An 8150-nucleotide genomic window follows, 5' to 3' on the forward strand; every position below is an offset into this window, starting at 1 on the left:
TGCAATTTCCTTCTAGCCAGTTTCCTGGGAACACCATGATCTCTTAATGAGAATTCTGGAAACACGCATGGTTTCCAAGTAGTAGTGGGGCAATTTTTAAATTATCATTAAACTCTGTGCCTTTTAATTCCTCTCACCCTTTCCTTTCACCCACCATTCAGCAGACAGTGAACACTTTCTGTATATGTCACCTTCAAGGTAGGATCAACCAGGCAGAACTAAAATCATGGCTTAAGAGCTACCAGGAAGACTTGGTTAATCTGTAGCGGAGACTGTGGTCTGCAAGGCATGGCTTTCTATTGTAAGTGGCATGAGTTTAAGAGAAGAAAGGAGGCTTTCTCTTTTTTAAAACAATTTAAACACTAAAGGTTTAACTCTAAATATCAAGATCCAGAGCCCACGGATTCAAGAATCTTATACCATAAACCATAGATGGGAGAAGAATGTAAATGCTGACTGAAAGTAGGTTAAAACATAATGAATGGGGCAAGAATCATAGCAGATATGACTAGGATTCAGACACGGGTAAGTCCCTGAGAAAGTACCCAGTTCTCCGTCCCCAACACCAATTTCTGAAGGGGGTGTGGGAAACAGCGAGTTAGAAATCCAGATGGAAACCCTAAATGAGTCTGTGGAGGGCTGAAAAGGAGTAGGGCCAGAGCCTGGCCTTCGAGTGAGAGGCACAATTCCTGAGAGTCTGCACACTTCATAGAGAAATCCCACGTCCAACATGGCACCTAAGTGAGAGATGAGCAGTGGCTGAGGCAAATAGCCAAGCAGATGGGCCTCAGAGAGCCCCGCATACCCCAACAGGGCACAAAAGATGGAACTAAGTAAGAGCTACTATAATCTGGTAAAGGGCAGTCAGACCAGAAGAGGTCCCTGACTAGCAGAGAACTCAGAATATATGAACTTGACAACAGAAGGCCATGATGGGGCTAGAGATATCACCATTCACGCAGCAAGAAGAGACAAGATGCCGAAGACTGGGTGGGACAAACCGCAGCTCAGCAGAGGCCAGCAGGGACAGAAGCTACCTTAGCCCAAATGCACCTCATCCCACCCCACCCCTTAGATGTACCTGGGAGAAATAAAGAATAAGATGGAGGGAACCTGAGTTTTAAACTTGAAACAACTGAATCACTTTATTAAGCTGCTATTATTGTCATTAGAATTAGAAACATGTTAGTTGCTCAGTCGTGTCTGACTCTTTGAGACCCCATGAACTGTAGCCCACCAGGCTGCTCTGTCCATGGGATTTTCTAGGTTAGAATACTGGAGTAAGTTCTCCAGGGGATCTTCCCGAATCAGGGATCGAACCCCACATCTCTTGTGTTTCCTGCATTGGCAGGCATTCTTTACAATTTGCGCCACCAGGGAAGCCCATAGGCAAAGTTAAATTTCTTTACAGAAAAACAGATTTTGCACACCTGGGTCACACAGCCTGACACTGGAACATAGATAAAATATCCAACCTGCCACATAAGCAAGAAATTCCTTGAACATAATCTGTTCTACTTCCAGACAACAGTGTATCAATTTTTACCAGCTTCTTTTTGAGAAGAACTATTTCTGGACTCTCGGGTTCCTGAATTTAGATTCTGGGGCTATACCCCATTTAAAGCCCCGTTTGAGGCTTGTCATACTTTATACATCCTCACACATCATCCTCAAACATCTAACAAGTATGTGTCCTTGCTATGTCCTCAGTTCAATTCAGTTCAGTTCAGTTGCTCAGTAGTGTCCGACTCTTTGCGACCCCATGAATCACAGCACGCCAGGCCTCCCTGTCCATCACCAATTCCCGGAGTTTACTCAAACTCATGCCCATTCATTCGGTGATGCCATCCAGCCATCTCATCCTCTGTCGTCCCCTTCTCCTCCTTCCACCAATCCCTCCCAGCATCAGGGTCTTTTCCAATGAGTCAACTCTTCGCATGAGGTGACCAAAGTATTGGAGTTTCAGCTTCAGCATCAGTCCTTCCAATGAACACCCAGGACTGATCTCCTTTACATGAACTGGTTGGATCTCCTTGCAGTCCAAGGCACTCTCAAGAGTCTTCTCCAACACCACAGTTCAAAAGCATCAATTTTTCGGCGCTCAGCTTTCTTCACAGTCCAACTCTCACATCCATACATGACCACTGGAAAACCCATAGCCTTGACCAGACGGACCTTTGTTGGCAAAATAATGTCTCTGCTTTTTAATATGCTATCTAGGTTGGTCATCACTTTCCTTCCAAGGAGTAAGCGTCTTTTAATTTCATGGTGGCAATCAACATCTGCAGTGATTTTGGAGCCCCAAAAAATAAAGTCTGACACTGTTTCCACTGTCTCCCCATCTATTTCCCATGAGGTGATGGGAGCAGATGCCATAATCTTGTTTTCTGAATATTGAGCTTTAAGCCAACTTTTTCACTCTCCTCTTTCACTTTCATCAAGAGGCTTTTCAGTTCCTCTTCACTCTCTGCCATAAGGGTGGTGTCATCAGCATATCTGAGGTTATTGATATTTCTCCCAGCAATCTTGATTCCAGCTTGTGCTTCTTCCAGCCCAGCATTTCTCATGATGTATTCTGCATATAAGTTAAATAAGCAGGGTGACAATATACAGCCTTGACATACTCCTTTTCCTATTTGAAACCAGTCTGTTGTTCCATATCCAGTTCTAACTGTTGCTTCCTGACCTGCATACAGGTTTCTCAAGAGGCAAGTCAGGTGGTCTGGTATTCCCATCTCTTTCAGAATTTTCCACAGTTTATTGTGATCCACACAGTCGAAGGCTTTGGCGTAGTCAATAAAGCAGAAATAGATGTTTTGCTGGAACTCTCTTGCTTTTTTGATGATCCAGTGGATATTGGCAATTTGATCTCTGGTTCCTCTGCCTTTTCTAAAATCAGCTTGAACATCTGGAAGTTCATGGTTCATGCATTGCTGAAGCCTGGCTTGGAGAATTTTGAGCATTACTTTACTAGCATATGAGATGAGTGCAATTGTGTGGTAGTTTGAGCATTCTTTGGGATTGCCTTTCTTAGGGATTGGAATGAAAACTGGCCTTTTCCAGTTCTGTGGCCACTGCTGAGTTTTCCCAATTTGCTGGCATATTGTGTGCAGCACTTTCACAGCATCATCTTTCAGGATTTGAAAGAGCTCAAGTGGAATTCCATCACATCCCCTAGCTTTGTTCGTAGTGATGCTTTCTAAGGCCCAGTTGACTTCACATTCCAGGATGTCTGGCTCTAGGTGAGTGATCACACCATTGTGATTATCTGGCTCATGAAGATCCTTTTTGTACAGTTTTTCTGTGTATTCTTGCCACCTCTTCTTAATATCTTCTGCTTCTGTTAGGTCCATACCATTTCTGTCCTTTATCAAACCCATCTTTGCCTGAAATGTTCCTTTGGCATCTCTAATTTTCTTGAAGAGATCTCTAGTCTTTCCCATTTTGTTGTTTTCCTCTATTTCTTTGCATTGATCCCTGAGGAAGGCTTTCTTATCTCTCCTGCCTATTCTTTGGAACTCTGAATTCAAAATCTTTCCTTTTCTCCTTTGCTTTTCACCTCTCTTCTTTTCACAGCTATTTGTAAGGCCTCCTCAGACAGCCATTTTGGTTTTTTGCATTTCTTTTTCTTGGGGATGGTCTTGATCCCTGTCTCCTGTACAATGTCACAAACCTCCGTCCATAGTTCATCAGGCACTCTATCAGATCTAGGCCCTTAAATCTATTTCTCACTTCCACTGTATAGTCATAAGGGATTTGATTTAGGTCATACCTGAATGGTCTAGTGGTTTTCCCTACTTTCTTCCGTTTAAGTCTGAATTTGACAATAAGGAGTTCATGGTCTGAGCCACAGTCAGCTCCTGGTCTTGTTTTTGCTGACTGTATAGCTTCTCCATCTTTGGCTGCAAAGAATATAATCAGTCTGATTTCAGTGTTGACCATCTGGTGATGTCCATGTGTAGAGTCTTCTCTTGTGTTGTTGGAGGAGGGTGTTTGCTATGACCAGTGTGTTCTCTTGGCAAAACTCTATTAGCCTTTGCCCTGCTTCATTCTGTACTCCAAGGACAAATCTGCCTGTTACTCCAGGTGTTTCTTGACTTCCTCCTTTTGCATTCCAGTCCCCTATAATGAAAAGGACATCTTTTTTGGGTGTTAGTTCTAAAAGGTCTTGTAGGTCTTCATAGAACCATTCAACTTCAGCTTCTTCAGTGTTAGTAGTTGGGGTGTAGGCTTGGATTACCATGATATTGAATGGTTTGCCTTGGAAACGAACAGAGATCATTCTGTCATTTTTGCGATTGCATCCAAGTACTGCATTTCTGACTCTTTTGTTGACTATGATGGCTACTCCATTTCTTCTAAGGGATTCCTGCACACAGTAGTAGATATAATGGTCATCTGAGTTAAATTCATCCATCCCACCCATCCATTTTAGTTCACTGATTCCTAGAATGTCAATATTCACTCTTGCCATCTCCTGTTTGAACATAGATGAGATTTAATTTTACCCTGCCTATGAGCTCAGTTGACCTGTTACTATTTTGTGGATGCTAGAAGAAAACAAGAGGCTTCTGGCCCAAAGACAAAGGTCTTTTTTACCCATAGCACAATAAAAAGCATGATTATCAGTATATTTGCCTTGGTTTCCATTGTCCTCGAGATATATAGGAGCAACACGATGGGCCCCAATGGATAATATGCAGGGGGTTTGTGTCACAACTGAATTTGAAGAATGTATATTTTTATAGCAAATAGCAAGCAAGACTTTCTGCTTGTGGCAATTTTTACCTGACCTCTCAAAGTTACTAGCTGCATAAACAACCCTGAGAAATGGTCCAGGTAAGAGTGGTCACAGCCTTGCAGATTTGGTACACTCAACATGATGTGGAGGAACAGAAGAGGCACACAGAGAGCTGTCTTTCTCAACATACAGGAGAGGAAGCAGTGATTCAGGCTGCAACACGGGCAAAGGTCTTTATTCAGGCTCCCAACCAGGAGCCTGAGGGACCGGGGTTCCCTCCTGTTCTGCCTTTCAGTGGCCACATGATGTGCTTCAAACCTAGTCCTTCTAGACCACAGTGTTCTCATCTCTAAGTCAAGAGTAATAGCATGTGTCTTGTCTACTACAATTGGCTGTTACTAAGACCAAAAGATCTACTTCATATGAAATCATCTTCAGTCAGTCAGTTCAGTCAGTCATGTCCGACTCTCTGTGACCCCATGGACTGCAGCATGCCAGGCCTCCCTGTCCATCACCAAACCCAGAGTTTACTCAAACTCATGTCCATTGAATCGGTGATGGCATCCAACAATCTCATCCTCTGTCATCCCCTTCTCCTCCTGCCTTCAATCTTTCCCAACATCAGAGTCTTTTCAAAAGAGTCAGTTCTTTGCATCAGGTGGCCAAAGTATTGGAGTTCCAGCTTCAGTATCAGTCCTTCCAATGAATATTCAGGGTTGATTTCCTTTAGAATGGACTGTTTGGATCTCCTTGCTGTCCAAGGGACTCTCAAAAGTCTTCTGCAACACCACAGTTCAAAAGCATCAATTCTTCAGCACTCAGCTTTCTTTATAGTCCAACTCTCATATCCATACATGACTACTGGAAAAACCATAGCTTTGAGTAGATGGACTTTGTCAGCAAAGCAAAAATGTCTCTGCTTTTTAATATGCTGTCTAGGTTGGTCATAACTTTTCTTCCAAGGAGCAAGCGTCTTTTAATTTCATGGCTGCAGTCACCAACTGCAGTGATTTTGGAGTCTGAAAAAATAAAGTCAGCCACTGTTTCCACTGTTTCCCCATCTATTTGCCATGAAGTGATGGGACCAGATGCCATGATCTTAGTTTTCTGATGAAATCATCTTATAAACTATAAAATACTACACACATTAAGGAATTGTTAGAATTATCACAAATCCATCACCACCTTCAGAGAAGATTAACATGACCCCTGCGCAAGGATGACATGTAAATTCATGAAGCGTTCCATATTTTTTTCTTATTTTCATTTTCATTTCACTATAACCTTGCAAAAAAAAAAAAGGCCCTATTTTTAAAGTGAATTTCAAATATATTTCTTAAATTTTTTGTGTTTTTGTTTTTAATGTTGTATTTTTAAGAGTCTAACCTCTACTCTAGATTTTTAATCTTTGTTTTTTAGTATTTGATATCAAGTTTGGACATTTAAGGATCGAATATTCAGTATCCATTTTTACTCAGGAGTGTGATGATTACTCTCTCCCCCTTTTGACTAGCCTGTTTCTCCCCCAGATCACCTCTATTTCCTCCCTTCCCCTTCTCTTCTGAATCCAATTCTGTGAATCTCTGTGGGTGCTCTGGGCTATGGAGAACACTTATGGAATAGAGTACTGCGTAGATCTGTCTCTCTTCTCTTGAGTCCCCCCTTTTCTCCTCCTGCTCACCTCTATCTCCCTCCTCCCTCTCCTCTTCTTCATGTAACTCTGTGAACCTCTCTGGGTGTCCCTCACTGTGGAGAATCTTTTCACCCTTAACCTAGAAGTTTTATTATCAGTGCTGTACAGTTGGAGAAGCCTTGAGGCTACTGGCTACTGGAAGACTGAAATCCAGAGGCAGGAGACTTAAACCCAAAACCTGAGAACACCAGAGAACTCCTGACTACAGGGAACATTAAGTAATAAGAGACCATCCAAAAGCCTCCATACCTACACTGAAACCAACCACCACCCAAGAGCCAGTAAGTTCCAGAGCAAGACATGCCAGGCAAATTCTCCAGCAACGCAGGGACATAGCCCTGAGCGTCAACACACAGGCTGCCCAAAGTCACACCTAACACATAGACCCATCTCAAAACTCACTACTGGACACTTCATTGCACTTCAGAGAGAAGAAATCCAGTTCCAAGTACCAGAACACCGAAGCAAGCTTCTCTAACCAAGAAACCTTGACAAGCCAATCGTCCAACCCCACCCACTGGGAGAAACCTCCATAATAAAAAGGAACCACAGACTACCAGAATACAGAAAGGCCACTCCAGACACAGCAATCTAAACACGATGAAAAGGCAGAGAAATACCCAACAGGTAAAGGAACTTTTAAAATAATGCAAATGACATATACTTCTAATTTTTTCACAGAGAATCATGGAATTTGGATGAAAAATACTCAAAAGCACATGATCATTGACTTACAACTTAAGAATATATATACCAACTTCTAGCTTTCTTCTGCAGTGTAAACTCTTTAAGGGACTTTTCTGTGTGTTCATCTTTGCTTCTCATGCACCCAGCCCAGTTTCAGGTACCTATTAATCACAGGTATGATAATGGAGTCATTAATCCCTTCAGAGGTGAGAACTGACTTCAACATAAATCTGCTTGCAAAGTTCATAAATAATGGATGAGGCCATGTCTCAAGGTGCTGGCCAAAAATTGAGAATTTTGAAAACTACAATTTTTTTGTTACTATTTCTCCAGCTCTATTTTATGATCAGAAGAGCTCATATCAATAACATACCTATGTCTTCCCTTTTCTCTGTACTCTAAAGTTTCTGTCTACTTTTCCCCCCATGAAGTTCATTATCATCAATGGTTAAAACTGTAAAGATTCGACCCATTAAATTATTCATCTTCAAACTTTTTTCTCTCATACCCTCTAAAAGAATTTTGAAAAACTACATATCCCCTACATTTTTCAAGTAAGTACCTAAAATTTTTCATGGCAAGTTTGAATAGCTTCAAAATGTATACTTTCTAGCATATTGTAAATATTCACTTAAATAAAATTTGTGTCATAATTTGTTTGCAACAAACCCTAAATGCCAAAACAATTTGACATCTATTCCCACTCACTAAAAATTTCCCAATCTCTTTTTTAACAACTGGAACATTTTTCTCTGTGATCTCATATTTTCCCACAGAGAATCTTATTAATGTGATACATTTTTATAATTGAAAGATTTTATCTGATCACCCTTTTAACTTCTCTACAATAGCAAAAATAATTGTTTATGGGTTGAAGTTTAAACTGTGATTTTTTATAACCATAAAGTTCTAAGTAATTTTAAAGTTTTCTAGGTTGAGCTGCCTTTACAATGATTTTAGTACACAATTGGCCAAAGCAACATAAATTTGCAACATATTCTGAGATGCAATTATAAAACATAGCAAGTA

The 8150-nt window shown here is 41.2% G+C and overlaps 1 pseudogene; it reads left to right on the forward strand.

Annotated features, from left to right (window-relative positions):
• Nucleotides 1–5926: 5926 nt before the first annotated feature.
• Nucleotides 5927–5995, forward strand: LOC136171267 (U6 spliceosomal RNA; annotated as a pseudogene).
• Nucleotides 5996–8150: the final 2155 nt, after the last annotated feature.

This window comes from Muntiacus reevesi, chromosome 6 (assembly GCF_963930625.1).
Source record: "Muntiacus reevesi chromosome 6, mMunRee1.1, whole genome shotgun sequence".
Taxonomy (NCBI): domain Eukaryota; kingdom Metazoa; phylum Chordata; class Mammalia; order Artiodactyla; family Cervidae; genus Muntiacus; species Muntiacus reevesi.